The following is a 19028-nucleotide window of genomic DNA, read 5'->3' on the forward strand; positions in this document are numbered from 1 at the left end:
AGACAAACTTGGTAATATGTAAGAGTCTGTCACATTGTGCTGGTTTTGAAAACATAAGTGTTCATGGAGAGCAACTGAGGGTTGATAGGGATATATAGTACATGTAGATTGGTTGGTGTTCACACCGATTGCTGGCAGGCATTTGGGGAAGGTACAGTTTCTGGTGCACTGGAAAACCCAGACTATTAGAGATGCCACGACCACAGGACAACCATTAAGGATAGATATGGACTGGAGCCAGCCTGAACCTTCAAGATAGACTGAATGTGTTGTGCATGACAGAACTGGAGATGTGAGTCCATCTAGGCCCTTCAGAGTCCAGAACAAAATTAATTAGTCCCAAATATTGGGCACTGAGCTTTTTAAACTGTAAGATTTTGCTTTCACTTTGATCTAATTGTAGCTGTGCTCTGGGCCTTCCCTTTTAGAACAGCAAGTGTGTGGCTTAATTTGGACTTTGCAAGAATTAAGAGACATTGGCATTTCAAAGAGAACTTGAGCTTTTAAAGTGTTGAAATTTTTAATGAAATGTTCAAAAAAAAAAAAAAAGGAAAAGAGGGAAGTATATTATCTTTATATTGCAATATTAATATGATGATGAAGACTGAAAAGTTATGACTTAATAGTGAGATATTTCTCTGTCAAAGTAAAGAAGGGGTCTAATATATTGGTTAGTTTTTGTGAACTAGGAACTAGAAGCAACTGGTATACAAACTAGCTACATTTCCATTGCTGTGATAAAACGCAATGATGAAGACAACTGACAGAAACCATGGTTTATTGGGGTTTGTAGAGGGTAGAGTCTTTGGTGTTGAAGTGGAAGCATGGTGGTAGGTGCAGGAAGAAAAGAGCTCATATCTTGAACCATAAACACAAAAACAGAGAAAAGACTCAAATGTTTTAAGTTATTAAATTCTCAAAACCTTCCTCTAGGGACATACATCCTTCAACTGGAGCATGCCACCTAAGCCTTCCGAACAGTGCTACACCTTGGAGACCAAATACTCAACTGCTAGAGACAAAGAGGACCTCTCACTGAAACCACAACACCTTAGCCTGTAGCAGGTCTGCTTCTTGATTAATGATTACTATTTTGTGATTATTAATCATTTTTGATTAATGATTGATCTAAGAGGATCCCATCCGCTATGGATGGTTCTGCCCTTAGGTAAATAGTGTTGGGTTATATAAGAAAGGAAAGACAAAACAAGGGAAGTCATCCACTACTCGGCATTTCTCTGTGGTCTCAGCTTTTGTTTCTGCCTTGGCTCCACTCCATGATTGACTATGATGGGGAAATGAAAGATGAAATAAATCTTTTTCTTCTCACGTTGCTTTAGCTGTACTGTAACAATAATACAGTAACAGAAATAAAACTAGGACATTAGCTTTATCCCTCACAGCATTGCATGTTTTTATTATTGTTGGACTGTAGCTAGAACACTGCTTGAGGGTAAAATATTTTTAATGCTTTCCTAAATGTGACATTTTTCTATCAAATGTCCTAAAATGCGTCTAATATGTCAGTACTGTTTTTGCCAATTCTTATCATCCCTGGCATGGTGGTGAGGTGTTTTATTTATCTTGTGTCAGTTGATGGTTAGAACAATTGGAGCTGCTGATAAGCAACCATATTTTTTAAAAGAGTAGCAAGAATCAAAGGAAGTAATATTTTTTTAAAGCCACACACATGTCATCTAGAGAGATGTGGAGGCTAGAACACATGTATTAGTTATATATTAATGAAAAGTAGTGGTATTTGAGATTTTTCTGGAGAGGCATGAAGAGATATTTATTTGGGATTTTTCTGGAACAGGTATTTATTTACCTCAGATAGAATACCAGTGATGGGCCAGAGAAGGTTCAATTAGAAAAAAAAACCATGAGCTTATTAGGGTTACTTGAAAGAAAATGAATGAGGAGTTACTTACAATGGCTGTCTCACTAAAAATGACCAAGGGTGATAGATAATTCACAAAAGCTGCAAGTCTGGAGCTTGCCAGTTTACTTTGAGGCAGTTGTACAATTCAGCATCTTCTCCAGATCTGGGTTTGTTGGGCAGTCTCTTCTCCCAGAGATGTTTACTGCTTAAGTTTAAATCTTGTGAATCTTGTAGGTTTAAAGTATTTCCTGAGACTTTTGAGTTGTTTATTTTCTGTGTTTTAATGGGCTACTCTTGAAGGTGGAAGTATTTCAGTTCGGATGTTTTTGCTTCACAGCAACTAGAAATTTTCAATATTTTTGCAGTGCTGTTTTCCTTCCTTTCTTTAGTTGTTTAAAAGCTTATTTTCTTATGGAATATAAATAATAACTTCATTTAAAAATTTCCCCAAATTCATATGAAGTTTTTTTATTAATAGTTCGTTTACATCTCGAATGATATCCCACTTTCTGGTTACCCTCCACAACTCCTCCCCATCCCACATCTTCCTTCTCCCCACTTTGCCTCTATGAGGGTGCTCCCCAACTCACCTGTCCTCTCCCAACCTACTGCTTCAGATTCAGGCTGTTCTTGGGCATCAAAACTGCAGAGGACGAATGGCCTCCTCTCTGATTGATGTCAGAGAAAGCCATCATCTGCTATATATGTCTCTGGAGCCATGGATCCATCCCTGTACACGCCTTGTTTGGTGATCTAGTCCCTTGGAGTACTGGGTTGTCTTGCCAGCTGATGTTGCTCTTCCTTTGGGGGTACAATTCCCCTCTGCTCCTCCAATGCTTCCTCCAGCTCCCCGGTCCAGGTCCTCAAGCTCAGTCTTATGGTTGGCTCCAAACATCCTCAAGCACATTGGTCAGTTGTCGGCAGAACTTAATAAGGAACAGTCACACCAGGTTCCTATCAGCAAGCACCTCTTGGCAACAGCAACAGCGTTGGGTCTGGTGTCCCAGCAGACAGGATGGAGCCCCAGGAGGGGCGGTCCCTGGATGGCCCTTCCTTCAGTCTCTGCTCTATCTATCTATCTATCTATCTATCTATCTATCTATCTATCTATCTATCTATTTATTTATTTATTTATTTTTGTCCCTTTCCCTCAGACAGGACTATTTCTGGGTCAAAAATTTTGAGATGTGTAGGTTGCCCCACTCCTCAACTGGGCACCATGCCTATCTACTGGAGGTAGTCCCTACAGTTTCTATCTCCTTTTCTTTGCACATTTTGGCTAAAGTCATCCCAATTGGGTACTAAGAAGCTCTTGCTTCCCTAGTTTCTGGAACCCTCCAGTGCTTACCCCCGGTTCCCCAATGCCCGACTACTACATATTATTTGATTTCCTGACCCTCTGTACCTCATTCCTGTCTCCTCCAGTACCTGATACTGTTCCCCTTATTTCCTCTCTCTCCTTTCTCCCTCCCAGTTTCCCCCATCCCTTCACCTCTGAGGGAAGACCAGGGTGTGGTGGATGCTTCAATCTGCATTGAGTTGGGGAACTGGCTGATCATATGAAGTTTTAAGTCAGGACAAAACACCACCACGAGCCTAACTACTTACATCACATTGCTTACCATTAAGTTCTGAGTTAAAAGTTAAATCTCATAAAAACAAAAGTAACGAATTGTTTATGTCAGACCACTGGATACACATCCATAATTAATGCAGGATACTGGTAAAATCTTCTATGATTTATTTTTGTTTTCTTGCTTGATAATAGTTGTTTATACAAAATGTCAGTACTTTAGATAGCTATGAAAAATGTGGAGTTTTCAGGTGTCATTTAGAGTCCACATCTAAATTCCATCCTTTCTGCCATTGTCATCTTTTTGTAACACAAGTCCTGAGGTAGAAGCATTTCAAACCTTTAAAATATATTCTTAAAAAACACAATGTGGTGTTTCTGAATTTGACTGGTGATCATTTAGGGCAAGGTTGGCACGACTACCTACTTTTCTGAGAAAATTGATATTTTGTTGAATTTTCAGGACCCATTTGGCATCAACATGAAACCAATTGGCAGGAAAATCTCTATCTGTCCATGAAATACAATGGCTGTGTTTGTGTTCACAGCAGGCCATTCCAAGGATCACAGGTGTTATTTTCCGTGGACCACACTCTGGAGCTCTAGTGGAAAGAAAGCTCTTTCCAACCACACTCTCCTATTGTATGAGTGCAGGCCAGTGAAGCGATTTGACCCTGGGCTATGTGCCCAGTACCAGGCCAGATGGTTTGTCAGTCATTGCTACAGATGCTAATCAATTGCTTTGTATATGCTGGCCTATGCGTGTTTACCTCACAAAAAATTTTTCAACTGATCCCTGAAAATAATCCTGCCTGGGAGGCATTGTTAGTCTCTGTTTGGCTGTTAAAATCCTGAACTCAACCAGAAGTAGTGGCAGAACATGGATTTGAACACAGCTGGTCTTGCTATGGGGTGTTTATTTTACTCTTACACTCTAATCTATGATACACAGTTCTTGCCAGAAAAAGTACCAGATAGAGAGGAAAAAAGTAACAGTGGGTATTGGAGGAGAAACAACTTTAAGTGTCAGGCTCTGCACAATAGTTTTCTGAAGGCTTTGTGTCTACTTTCTGACCTGATACTTAAATTCAGTCCAGCACACATTAATCAAGTGCCTCTTGTGATCTGGGAATGAAGTTAGCTTCAGGGACAGGAATGACAGGGAAGATAAAGATAAGAGTCTGTACTAAATCTTAGAATGATTCCCTCTATTTTATAAATGCCCTTGGATGACAATTCTGTTCTGTTGTCCTTGAAGTAGCAGTGGAAATGCAAAGCTGCAAAGGCAAGTGTGTCCTCATAAGATCAGCATCCTTTTCTGTTCACATCTTGAGTCTTTCAGGAAAGTACAATGAAATGTGACAATATCAGGCTAATCTGATTCATAGTGCCTGGTTATCAATAGTAGGGCATCATTTCATGAAGCTGCTTGGCATATGCCTGCCTTAATAACTAGATTCTCAGAGTGTGCAATAACTATTTTTTTTTTTTTTGCAGTGGGCATTGCTATTTTAATATGTGACAATGAAAAGTTTAGGCTAAAACTAGTGAGAAGAGACAAAGAAGGCTACCTTGTACCCATCCTAAGGGATCAGTGAAAAGCATTGTTTTTCTAAATGTGTATGCACCAAGCATAGGTATAATTAGATGTTTAAAATATTTTTATTGGATATTCTCTGTATTTTCATTTCAAATGTTATCCCTTTTCCTCCTCTCCCATCCTCCCTCCCTCCCTCTCCACTTCCTTCTAGGAAGGTTCTCCCTCTTCCAACCCCTGTCTCCCACCTCAGCTCCTTGGCATTCCCCTGCACTGGGAGAACGTGCCTTTCAGTGGACCAAAGGCCTCTTCTCCCATTGATGCCAGACAATGCTCTGCCACATAGGCAACTGGAGCCATGAGTCTCTCCAAGCATGCTCATTGGCTAGTGTTTTAGTTCCCAGGAATTCTGGAGGGTTTGGTTCATTGATAATGTTGCTTATCCCATAGGGTTGCAAACCCTTTTTGCTCCTTCAGTCCTTTCTCCAGCTCCCTAATCAGGATCCCTATACTCAGGCAGATGGTTAGCTACAAGCATCTTCAGCTGTTTCTGTATGACTCTGGCAGAGCCTCTGAGGAGGCATCCATATCAGGCTCCTGCCAGTAAGCACTTCTTGGGAGTGTGCGGTAACTTTAATGGAAGGCTTGGAGTCAACATTCTTCTTCTAGCCATGTAATTGAGATACTCTTCACATCCTCCAGTTTTGTTTCTGAAACAACAAATACCATGTAGAGTAATATCTGATAGATATTTCAAAAGTATCGTAGCAGAAATGCTTTCTTGGAAATAAAGAAATTGTTGGAACTAATACTACCATGTTAATGCCATATATATATATATATATATATATATATATATATATATATATATATATACATATATATATATATATATACACATATATATATTAGATAGGTATAAATTATGTATATACATGCACATATACATATTATATAGGTATAAAGCTCATCTATTAATTTTATAGCAGGAATTACAACTCAATTCTATGATTATTTTCTGTAAGTCATTTGGAAGTTTTAATTAATATCTTAGGATTTTGTATAACCCTTACTAAATCTGACAAAATAATCCAACAGAGGAAAGACTCCAGATCTCGGTTTCTGAGGTCTCAGTCTATGTTTTCATTGCACTCAGTGGCTGGGCAGAATGATGTTGGTAATGGGAGAATGTGATGGGATGGTCACTTTGTGGATGACCAGAAACTAGACAGGGAGACAGGAAGGGACCATGGATAATATACATCTAATGATCTGACTCTTCATTAGCCTCCAGCTAAGTCACAATCACTCATTTCCAGAACTTCTCTAAGGGAGTGCTACTTGGTACCAAGCAAGCATTCAAACAAGAGCCAATGAAAGGCTTGCACATGTCATATTTAAATCATTGAAGATGCGATCCCAAAAATTGGACGTTATAACTTTTCAAGTCACTTATGAGCAGAAGACTTATAACATCCAAATGTCTCAACAAGTGTCCTCCCTATTAATAGAGATTGTTTTGGACCATACTACTGGAGACAGTTCAAGCATTTTGTTATTGTTGTTCAACAATAATTGAATCAGATTGTGGGCTGTTTATCTCATTTAATGCTCTGAAACATCCTCTTGACAAAAATTTCCTTATAACTGAGGTTATAGATGCTATCTGTCTAGAGTGACAAAGCAACTTTTGGCAGATTAGGGATGCTAACTTTGGAGGCTTGTGTAACAAGCTTGTCTTCCTGTACCTGTCTTTCTCTCACCCAGTCATTTTGTATCTCCTCAATGACCATGTTCAGTGCTCAGTCATCCAGAAGGTGGAAGTTTTAAGTACTTCCTGATTCCTGATTCCACGAATTATATCAGTTTATTGTGAAGAATAGATTCATTTACTGATTAAACATTCCCACTACTCTAGTTATTATTTAAGATTATAATTAGTCATAGTCATCATTTTCCATTCATCTGTGTAGTGATTCTATCATTTCCAGTGTTGTTTATTGGTGTCTTGAGTTACTTAAGAACTTTGTGGTTTAAATCAACATAATCTCTGTTGGTCAGGAATTCAGATAGGATTCTCTAAGGATGTCTTGTTTCTTCTTTGTGGTGCTTGGCACCCCCCTCATCAGGGGTCGAACTATCTATCAGAAGGCTACCTTATTCAGGGCCTCTCAGGTGATGCTGGTAGGCAATTGATCCTCTCACAGACATGATAGTTGGAATGTCTCTGTGTAGTCTTCAGTCCAGATCCTTCCCACAACATTAAAGCTGTTTATAAGGGCAAATAGCTGGAAAGACAAGGGAGCAAATAGAAAAAGGAAAAAGGACAGGGGAGGGAGAAGAGTCATTGTGGACTTTGAGTCATCTTTCCCCTGGAAGGGTGAGGGGTATGGTTTCATCAAGTTATAATTTATTATGCCATACAATTAAACTCATGGCAAATATAGAATAGAGTTTGATGCTTATAGTAGACTTGTAGATTTGTACACATTTTACAAATCAATTTTAGAATAATTCTATCTACTCATGATGCTCAGTTTTTTAACTTCAGCTCCTACTTCCAGCATTTGGCATGGTTAGGTTTCATTCACAGATTTACATGAAATGTAGTCTTCTGGTTAGCATAATGCTTACAAGTTTATTATTTATCATCCATTTACCAAGTTGCTGGTTATTTTACCCTGGCTACGATGTACAGGCACTATGCATGTTCATACATAAAGTTTGAACGGTTATTTAGTCATTAAAGATTTCACTATTGTGGATACCCAAGTGTGTAATTTCATTTTGATGTGTCCAACTAAAAATATTCATTGAGTTCTTTTGGTATATGTAAGTATATTTTGCAGTACACTTAAGTTTATAGTATATTTTAGTTTGTTGAACTGTTTCATTGATCTACAGTTGAGTTTAACTTGTGCTTGTTGTGGGTTTAACCACATAATTCCTCTCTCTCTCTCTCTCTCTCTCTCTCTCTCTCTCTCTCTCTCTCCTGTCTCTGTCTCTCTTTGTCTCTGTCTCTCTTTGTGTGTGTGTGTGTGAATATACATGTGTGTTCATGTATATGGATGCAGGCCCATACCATGACACACATGTGGAAATCAGGACAACATCCTATCCCACATACAGGCAACAGCTTTTTGGATAGCCCCACTCCAGTTGCTCAGGACATACAGGTGTTTAACTTCTTAAGTTCTTTGTACATTTTAGATATTAGCCCCCTGTGAGATGGTGAAGATCCAATTTGTAAGCTGCTGTTTTGTCCTATTGACATTGTTCTTTTCCTTGCAGAAGTCATAATCACCCTGGTACCTAAACCACACAAAAAGTTAACAGTGAAAGAGAACTTTGGACCAATTTCTTTTACAAATACTGATGCAAAAACACTCACTAAAATACTTGTAAACCAAACCCAGTAAAACATCAAAGACATCATCTATCAAGATCAAATAGGCTACATCCCAGGGATGGCTCAATATATGAAAATTGATTAACATAATCCACCATATAAACAAAATGAATAAAAAACACATAATTACCTCAGTAGACACTGAAAAGGCCTTTGATAAAATCTAGCGCCTCTTCATGTTAAAGTTATTAGAGAAATCATGGATATAGGACACATACATAAACATAATCAAATCAATATACAGCAAGCCAATAGCCATCATCAAACTAAATGGAGAGAAACTTAAAGCATTTTTACTAAAATTGTTCTCTATCTATTGAACATAGTACTTGAAGTTTGAGCCAGAGCAATATGACAACTAAAGGAGATCAAGGGGATACAAATTGGAAAGAAAGAAGTCAAAGTATTACTATTTGCCAATGACATCATAGTATACATATGTGACCCCCAAAATTCTACCAGGGAACTTTTACAGCAGATAAACACCTGCTGCAAAATGGCTGGATAGAGAATTAACACAAAGAAATCAGTAACACTCCTTTATATAAACGATAGACGGAGAAAAATGTTGGGGGAAAAAAACCACCCTTTATAATAGCCATGAGTAATATAAATTTTCTTGGGGTAACTCCAACCAAGCAAAGTAATGATCTGTATGACAAGAAATTCTAGGTTCATTTTTTAAAATATTTTTATTAGATAGAAGGGGGAACGGGGAAAGGCAATAACATTCTCACATTCCTCTCTCCCACCTTCTATGAGGATGTTCCCCATCCCACACACCCAGTCCCACCTGAGCACCCAGGCGTTTCTCTACACTGGAAAAACTAGCCTTCATAGAACCAAGGGTTTTCGTCCTATTGATTCCAGCCAATAGCATCCTCTGCTACATATATGGCTGGAGCCATGGGTGCCCCAATGTATACTCTTGTTGGTGGTTTAGTCCGTGGTAGCTCTGGTTGGTGATATTGTTGTTCTGCCTATAAGGTTGCAAACCCTTTCAATGCCTTCAGTCCTATATCTAACTCCTCCACTGGGCCACTGTGCTCAGTCAGATGGATAGCTGCAAACATCTTAATCTGTATCTGTATGGCTCTGGCCGAGCCTCTCAGGAGACATCCCTATCAGGCTCCTGTTAATAAGCACTTCTTGGCATCAGCAATAGTGACTGGGTTTGGTGGCTTCATATGGAATGGGTCCCCACGTGGGGCAGTCTCTGGACAGCCTTTTCTTCAGTCTCGACTGTTTCTTCAGGTATTTCCTCCAGTGAGTATTTTGTTCCCCTTTCTAAAAAGAACTGAAACATCCACAATTTGGTCTTAAGTCTTCTTGAGCTTCATATGATCTGAGAATACATTTCGGGTGTTCCAAACTTTTGGGATAATATCCACTTAACAGTGAGTATAGAACATGAGTGTTCCTTTGTGTCTGGCTTATCTCACTCAGGATATTTCCTAGTTCCATCCATTTACCTAAGAATTTCATGAAGTTGTTGTTTTTAATGGTTGAGAAGTACTCCACTGTATAAATGTACTAAATTTTCTGTTTCCATTCCTCTGTTGAAGGACATCTGGGCTCTTTTCACCTTTTCAGTATTATAAATAAGGCTGCTATGAACATAGTGGAGGATGTGTCCTTGTTATATATTGGAGCATGTTTTGTATATATGTCCAGAGTAGTATAGATGGGTCCTTAGGTTACTATGTCTGATTATTTGAGAAAGTATCATACTGATTTGCAAAGCAGTTGTACTACCTTGGGATCAAAGCAATGGAGGAGTGTTTCTCTTCATGCACATTCTTGCCAGCATCTGCTGTTACCTGAGATGTTTATGGAATCTCAGGGTTGTTTTGATTAGCATTTCCTTGAAGACTAAGGATGTTGAACATTTTGTTTTAACATTCTTGGCTATTCAATGTTACAAAGTTGAGAATTCTTTGTTTAGCTCTCTACCCAAGTTTTAATAGGGTTATTAGGTTCCTGTAATTAAACTTCTTGAATCCTTAGCATATACCGGATATTAGACCTTTATCAGACACAGGATTGGTAAAGAACTTTTTCCAATCAGTTGGTTGACGTTTTTTCCTATTGACAATATACTTTGCTTACAGAAGCTTTGCATTTTTTATTGAATAATTTTATTTTAAAAAACAAAGATAAATGTACAAATTTTAAGCATTTTTGCATAAAAGTATACGAATACATTTTTGTCACTGCTTGGCTCTCTTTTTTTCTTTTTAAAAGATTTGATAACATGCACCAAGATCCCACCAGTGACAGTGAGCTCAAAGTACATGCAAAACAGGATGTAACCTGGAATTAGTCAGACTATTCTTGGTGTGCAAGAAGTAAACACAATGCTTTTTTTTTTCTTTACTTTTTTTTTCTGTTCTTGAACTTCACACAGTCTGTGAGTTGTTTCTGGGATGTTCAGAGCTTTCTGGGGTTAGTATCCAATTATCAGTGATTGCTTATTATGTCTGTTCTTTTGTGACTGGGTTATCTCACTCAGGATGATAGTCTCCAGATGCATTCATTTTCTTAAGAATTCAATAGAGTCATTGTTTCTGTCAGCTGAGTAGTACTCCATTGTGTAAATGTACCACATTTTTTGTATCCATTCATCTACTGAAGGACATCTGGGTTCTTTCCAGCTTCTGGCTATTATAAATAGAGCTGCTATGAACATTGTGGTGCATGTGTCTTTGTTGTACGTTGGAACATCTCTGGGGTAAATGCCCAGAAGTGGAATAACTGGGTTTTCAGGTAGTACTATGTCAATTTTCTGAGGAATCACCAGACTGATTTCTAGAGAGGTTGTACCAGTTTTCAACCCAAACAACAGTGAAGAATGTTCCTCTTTCTCTGCATCTTTGCAAGCATCTGCTGTCATCTGAATTTTTGATCTTGGCCAATCTGACTGGTATGAGGTGGAATCTCAGGGTTGTTTTGATTTGCATTTCCCTGATGGCTAATGATGTCGAGAACTTCCTTAGATGCTTCTCAGTCATTCGATATTCCTCAACTGAGAACTTTTTGTTTAGCTTTGTACCCCATTTTTTAAAAGGTTGTTTGATTCTCTGGTGTCTAACTTCTTGAGTTCTTTGTGTACCTTGGATATTAGGCCTCTATCTGATGTGTAGTTTTTAAAGATCTCCCACTCTGTTGCCTGCTATTTTGTTTTCTTGACAGTGTCCTTAGCCTTACAGAAACTTTGCAATCTCATTTAAGTCCCATTTGTCAATCTTTGACCTTAGAAAAAGAGCCATTTGTGTTCTGTTCAAGAAATTTTCTCCTGTGCCTATGTGTTCTAAGGTTTTCCCTACTTTCTCATCTAATAGTTTCAGTATACCTGGTTTAATGTGGAGTTCTTTGATCCACTTGCACTTGAGCTTTGTACAAGGAGATAAAGAAAGGGTCTATTTTCATTCTTCTGCATGCTGAGTGCCAGTTGGACCAACACCATTTGTTGAATAGACTGTCCTTTTCCCACTGAATTTTTACAGCTCCTTTGTCAAAAATTAAGTGATAATATATGTGAGGGCTCATTTCTGGATCTTCTATTCTATTCCATTGATCTACGTGCCTATTTCTGTACCAGTACCATGCATTTTTTAGCACAATTGCCTTGTAATATAGCTTGAGGTCAGGATAGTGATTCCTGCAGATGGTTTCTTGTTGTTGAGGATGGATTTCACTATTCTATGTCTTTTGTTATTCCTGATGAAATTACAAATTGCTCTTTCCAATTCAATGAAGAATTGGGTAGGTATTTTGATGGGGATTGCATTGAATCTGTACATTGCTTTTGGTAAAATAGTTACTTTTAAAATGTTGATCCTTCCAATCCATCAGCATGAGAGATCTTTCCATTTTCTGAGATCTTCCTTGATTTCCTTCTTTAGAAGTTTGAAGTTCTTGTCATACAGGTCCTTCACTTGCTTAGAGTCACAACAAGGTATTTTATATTTTTTGTGACTATTGTGAAGGGTATCATTTTTCTAATTTCTTTCTCAACATGTTTGTCCTTTGAGTAGAGGAAGGCTACTCATTTGTTTGAGACAATTTTATATTCAATTTGCTGAACTTGTTTTTCAGCTGTAGTTGTTCTCTGGTGGGATTTGTGGGATGCTTAAGAACACTATCATGTCATCTGCAAATAGTGATGTTTTCTTCATTTCCAATTTGTATTCATTTGATTTCCTTTTGCTGTATAATTGCTCCAGACAGGACTTTCAGTACTATGCTGAATAGGTAGGGTGAGAGTGGGCAACCTTGTTGAGTCCCTGATTTTAGTGGGATTGCTTCAAGTTTCCCACCATTAAGTTTGATGTTGGCTGTTGGTTTGCTGTATATTGCTTTTATTATGTTAAGATATGGGCCTTAGATTCCTGTTCTTTCCAAGCCTTTTAACATGTGTTGGATTTTGTCAAATGCTTTCTCAGCATCTAGTGAGATTACCATGTGTTTTTTTTTTTTCCTTTGAGTTTGTTTATATGGTGTATTACATTGATAGATTTCTTTATATTAAACCATCCCTGCATCCCCGGGATGAAGCTTACTTGATCATGGTGAATGATCATTTTGATGTGTTCTTGGATTCGGTTTGGAAGGATTTTGTTGAGTATTTTTGCATCAAAGTTCATAAGTGAGATTGGTCTGAAGTTCTCTTTCTTTGTAGGGTCTTTGTGTGGTTTAGGAAAGAGGGTTATTGTAGCATCAAAAAATGAGTTAGGTAGTCTTCCATCTGATTCTATTTTATGGAATAGTTTGGAGAGTATTGGTATTATGTCGTCAATATATGTCTGATAAAACTTTGCACTGAACCCATCTGGACCTGGGCTTTTTTTGGTCGGGAATCTTTTGATGACTGCTTCTATTTCTTTAGGCGTTATGGGGCTATTTAGATGGTTTACCTCATCCTGATTTAACTTTATTGTCTGGTATCTGTCTGTCTAGGAATTCATCCATTTCCTCCAGATTTTCCAGCTTTGTTGAGGCTTTTGTTAAGATCTGATGATTTCTTGAATTTCCTCAAATTCAGTTGTTATCTCTCCACTTTCCTTTCTGATTTGTTAATTTGGATACTCTCTCTTTGCCCTCTAGTTAGTCTTGCTAAGGGTTTATCAATCTTGTAAATTTTCTCAAAGAACCAGCCCTTGGTTTTGTTGATTCTTTTAATGGTTCTTTTTGTTTCTATTTGTTCTATTAATGCCCTAAATTTGATTATTTCTTGCCATCTACTCCTCTTGGATGTATCTGCTTTCTTTTGTTGTTGAGCTTTCAACTGTGCTGTCAGGTTGCTAGTGTATGCTCTTTCCAGTTTCTTTTTGAAAGCACCCAAAGCTATGAGCTTTCCTCTCTGTACTGCTTTCATTGCATCCCATAGGTTTGGGTATGTTATGTTTCCATATTCACTGAGTTCTAGAAAATCCTTAATTTCTTTCTTTTTTTCTTCTTTGATCCTGCTATCATTTATTAGAGCATTGATTAGTTTCCATGCTTATATGGGCTTTTTGTTGTTTTTGTTGTTATTAAAGACCAGCCTTAGACCATGGTGATCTGAAAGGATGCATGGAAATATTTCAATCTTCTTGTATCGATTGAGACTCATTCTGTGTCCAACTATGTGATCAATTTTCGAGAAGGTGCCATGAGGTGCTGTGAAGAAGGTGTACTCTTTCGTTTTAGTATGATATGTTCTTTAGATATCTATTAATTCCAGTTGGTTCATAGTCTCTGTTAGTTTTACAGTGTCCTTGTTCAGTTTCTGTTTCCATGATCTGTCCATTGTTGAGAGTGGGGTATTAAAGTCTCCCACTATGATTGTGTGGGGTGAAATGTGTTTTTTGAGCTTTAGTAGGGTTTCTTTTATGAATATGGGTGCTTTTGTATTTGGAGTATATATGTTATGGATTGAGAGTTTTTCCTGACAGATTTCTCCTGTAATGAGTAAAAAGTGTCCTTCCTTATCTCTTTTGATAACTTTTGGTTGAAAATCTACTTTATTCGATTTTAGAATGGCCACTCCAGCTTGCTACTTGGCTCCATTTGCTTGGAAGGTTTTCCAACCTTTTACTCTGAGATAGTGTCTGTGTTTGTCTCTTAGATGAGTTTCCTGTGTTCAGCAAAATCATGGGTTTTGTTTATGTATCTAGTCTGATAGCCTATATCTTTTTATTGGGGAGTTGAGTCCATTTATGTTAATAGATATCAAGGAATAGTGGTTGTTATTTTCTGCTATTATTGCTTTGGTAGGTTGAATTGTGTCTGTGTGTTTTTGTTCTTTTGGTTTTCTTGCTTAGAAGTTTTCTTGTTTTTACTATGAGGTGGTTCCCCTTATTGTATTGGGTTTTCCACCTATAATTCATTGTAGTGCTGGGTTTGGGGTCATATATTGTGTGCATTTAGTTTTGTTTTGGAATATCTTCGTCTCGCCATCTATGGTGATTGATAGTTTTGCTGGGTATAGCAGCTTGGGCTCTCTTAGTGTCTGTATAATGTCTATCCAGGCTGTTTTATCTTTTATAGTCTCTGTTGAGAAATTTGGTTGATTGTGATTTGTCATCCTTTATGTGTTACATAACCTTTATCCTTTACTGCTTTTAGTATTCTTTCTGTGCTTTGGACATTTGGTGTTTTGACTATTATGTGTCGGGAGGAATTTCTTTTCTGGTCCAACCTATTTAGAGTTCTGTAGGCTTCTTTTATGCTCATGGTCATCTCATTCTTAAGGGTAGGGAAGTTTTCTTCCAGGATTTTGTTGAAGATAGTTACTATACCTCTTAGTTAATATCTTCTCCCTCTTCTATTCCTATTATCCTTAGGTTTGGTCTTCTCATTGTGTCCTGGATCTCCTGGACATTTTGGGTTAGGGGATTTTTGGTTTTTGCATCTTCTGTGACTGTTTTGTCTATGTTTTCAATGTTGTCTTCGGCCCCCAAGATTCTCTTTTCCATCTCTTGTAGTCTGTTGGATATGCTTGCATCTGTGAATCCTGATTTCCTTTTTAGGCTTTCTACCTCAGGGTTGTCTCTTTTATTGTTTAATTTATTGTTTTCATTTCTGTTTTGAATTCCTTCTTTTGTCCTTTATCTCTTTGGTTCTGTTTTATTCCAGTTCTTTGAGTTCTTTGAGTGTTTTCTTGTTTTCTCCTTAAAAGCTTTTAATTCTTTATGGTTTTCTCCCCTTCTTGTTTAAGGATATCTATCATCATCTTGAGGTAGGATTTTGGGTTTGAGTCTTCTCTTTCTGGAGTGTTTGCTGTTCCGCTGTTTGTTGTGATGGGAGAGCTTAGTTCTAGTGTTGCCAGGTTGCCTTGGTTTCCCTGGCTTATGTTCTTTCGCTTTCCTCTTTCCATCTTGTTGTTGTTATTGGTTCTAGCTTCTTCCTTGTACCTGGATCTCTGCTGTTCTTGGTGGCGGATGGTATGAGCGCCTGTTCTGCACTCAAAGACTTGTGGTTGCGAACAGCCCAACGCCGGGCTACTGGTTCCCTGAACCAAGCAAGTGGGGGCACACTTTCTGAGTGCTCAGCAGAGTTCTCTCTGCACCCAGGCTACTTGGAATGCCTTCTCACCAGGACTATGTCCCTGGACCTCCCACTTTGCAATTTTATATGGTCCCATTTGTTGATTCTTGATCTTAGAGCATAAGCCATTAGAATTCTTTCCAGGAAATATTTCTCTGTGCCAATGTGTTTGAGGCTCTCTCTCACTTTCTCTTCTATTAGTTTCAGTATATCTGGTGTTATGTGGAAGTCCTTTAATCATGTGAACTTGAGTTTTATACAAAGAGATAAGAATGGATCATCTGACATTTATCTACATGCTGACTGCAAGTTGGACCAGCACTATTTGTTGAAAGTGCTATCTTTTCCCCACTGGATGGTTTTCACTCCTTTGTCAAAGATCAAGTGACCATAGGTATGCAGGTTCATTTCTGGGTCTTCAGTTCTATTCCATTGATCCACCTGCCCGTCTCTGTACCAATACCATGCAGTTTTGTTGTTCTTGTTTTATCACAATTGCTCTGTAATAGAGCTTGAATCCAGGGATGTTAATTTCCTCAGAAGTTCTCTTATTGTTCATAATAGTTTTCACAACCCTGAATTTTGTCATTCCAAATGAATTTTCAAATTGCTCTTTCTAACTGTATGAAGAATTTAGTTGGAATCTTAATGGGAATTGCATTGAATCTGTAGATTTTTTTTGACAAGACAGCCATTTTTTACTATATTAATCTTGCAGGTCCATTAGCATGGGAGAACTTTTTTCTTCATAGATTTTCTTCAATTTCTTTCTTCAGAGACTTGAAGTTCTCGTAATATCTCTCACTTTCTTGGTTAGAGTCAAGCAAAGTATTTTATAGTATTTGTGACTATTGTGAAGGGTTTTGTTTCTCAGTCTGTTTATGCTTTGAGTAGAGAGAGACTACTGATTTGTTTGAGTTAATTTTATATCCAGACACTTTGCTGAAGGCTGTAGAAGTTCTTTGGTAAAATTTTTGGGGTCACCTAAGTATACTATCATGTCATTTCCAAAGAGTGATATTTTGACTTCTTCCATTTCAATTTGTATTTTTTTGACCTTCTTTTGTTGTCTTATTTCTCTGAGTAAGACTTCTAGTACTATGTTGAATAGGTAGGGAGGGAGTGGGCTTCCTTGTGTAGTTCCTGATTTCAATGGTGTTGCTTCGAATTTTTCTCCATTTATTTTGCTGGAAATAATAGCCTCAGCTCGCATTTTGTCCCCTTAAGGTCTATATGACATCTGCCCTGGATCTTCTAATTTTTGTAGTCACTGTTGCTAAGACTAATTCTTATAGGTCTCTTTTTATAAATTACTTGTTCCTTTTCCTTTACTGATTTTAGTTTTTTTGTGTGTGCATATGGTGTTTTGATTATTATGTGACAGGAACAATTTCTTTTATGTTTCAATCTATTTGGGGTTCTGTTGGATTCTTCTATGTTAATGGACATCTCTTTTTTTTTAGGTTGGGGAAGTTTTCTTCTATAATTTTGTTGAAAACATTTACTGGCCCTTTAATTTAGAAATATTTACTTTCCTTTTATACATTTTATCCTTAACTTTGGTTTTCCCAGTGTGTCCTCTATTTCGTCGATGTTTTGAGTTTGGAGTTTTTTGCATTTTTCATTTTCTTTGACTGTTGTGTCAATGTTTTCTATGATATATTTTGTCCCTGAGATTTTCTTTTCTATCTCTTGTATTCTGTTGGTGGTACTTGCATCTATGACTCCTGATCTCTTTCCTAGGTTTTCTATTTCCAGGGTTATCTCTCTTTGTGATTTTATTTTTGCTCATGCTTTTGTTTTTAGATCTTAGATGGGTTTGTTCAATTTTTTCACTTGTTTGGTTTTGTTTTTCTGTAATTCTTTAAGAGATTTTTGTGTTACCTCTTTAAGGGCTTCTACTTGTTCACTTGTTTTTTTTCTGCATTTTTTACAGATAATTATTTATTAAATTCCTCTATTATCATCAATGAGATGTTATTTTATTCCAAATCTTGCTTTTCTAATGTGTTGGGGTGTCTAGTACTTGCTGTGGTAGGAAAACTGGGTTCTGATGATGCCAAATCATCTTGGTTTCTGTTGCTAAAGTTCTTGTGCTTGCCTCTCACCATCTGGTTATCTTTGGTGTTAGTTGGTCTTGCTGATTCTGACAGGAACTTGTCCCTCCTGTGGTCCTGTGATCCTATGATCTTCAGTGTGTTAGCACTCCTGGAAGACCAGCTTTCTCCAGGCAGGACTTGGGTATGAAGGGTTGCAGGACAGCCTCAGCTCTAGGATACAGATATAGACCTGAAGCTCTAGGTTAATTTCTGAGTTGACATTTTCCATTATTTTTTGCTCTCCCAAATCCCAGCTTACATTTCTTTCTTTTGTTTTTAACATCTGTTATTACTTTATAATGACATAATTTTTTTCATTGAAGAGTATACAAATGGAATACTAAAAGTACTTAAAACCTGAATATTGTCTTTTAAAAAGTTTATACTACTGCATTTATATGAAAGGACACATGATGAAATAAAATATGTACCCATTTTATGACTATGATAAAGTGAAAAAATTAGGTATTCTTGAGATACTTCATTAGTCATTTTGATATCTTTGCCTATGATGCTTTGTTTGAAAATGTGATAGTTCTTTGGGGGAAGAACATGTTAGATTCTTGGGTACCACTCTTACATGCACTTATCCTGAACATCTTTCAGAAGATGTCTTTGCATGTGCAGCTAAACCAAAAGCAGGCATTTTCAAGGAGGCATTTCAGCTGTCAGTGCTGCTGTAAATTCATTCTTTCCAAACAAAACTGACTTTGTTCAGATTGATACCATATAAGCAATGAAGATGGAGTTCTGCACATGAATCTACTCCAAGAAGTCACCCTTGAAGTAAAATCTGAACCCTTTCTTCATCTATTGAAAGCAAGAGGTTAAAGATGTTTGGGTCATTTTGTGGTGAGAAACAGAAATCAAAGCAGTAGGAAATCCAACATAGAAGGAACCCTGACATTTCCAATTAATGAATTCTAAATCTGGTGCTTCAAGGAACTTTGATGTGTAACATACTAACGCTGTTACTGTTCATGCCACTTTGGTTCCCA

This window comes from Micromys minutus, assembly GCF_963924665.1.
Source record: "Micromys minutus genome assembly, chromosome: 26".
NCBI classification, from domain to species: Eukaryota; Metazoa; Chordata; class Mammalia; order Rodentia; family Muridae; genus Micromys; species Micromys minutus.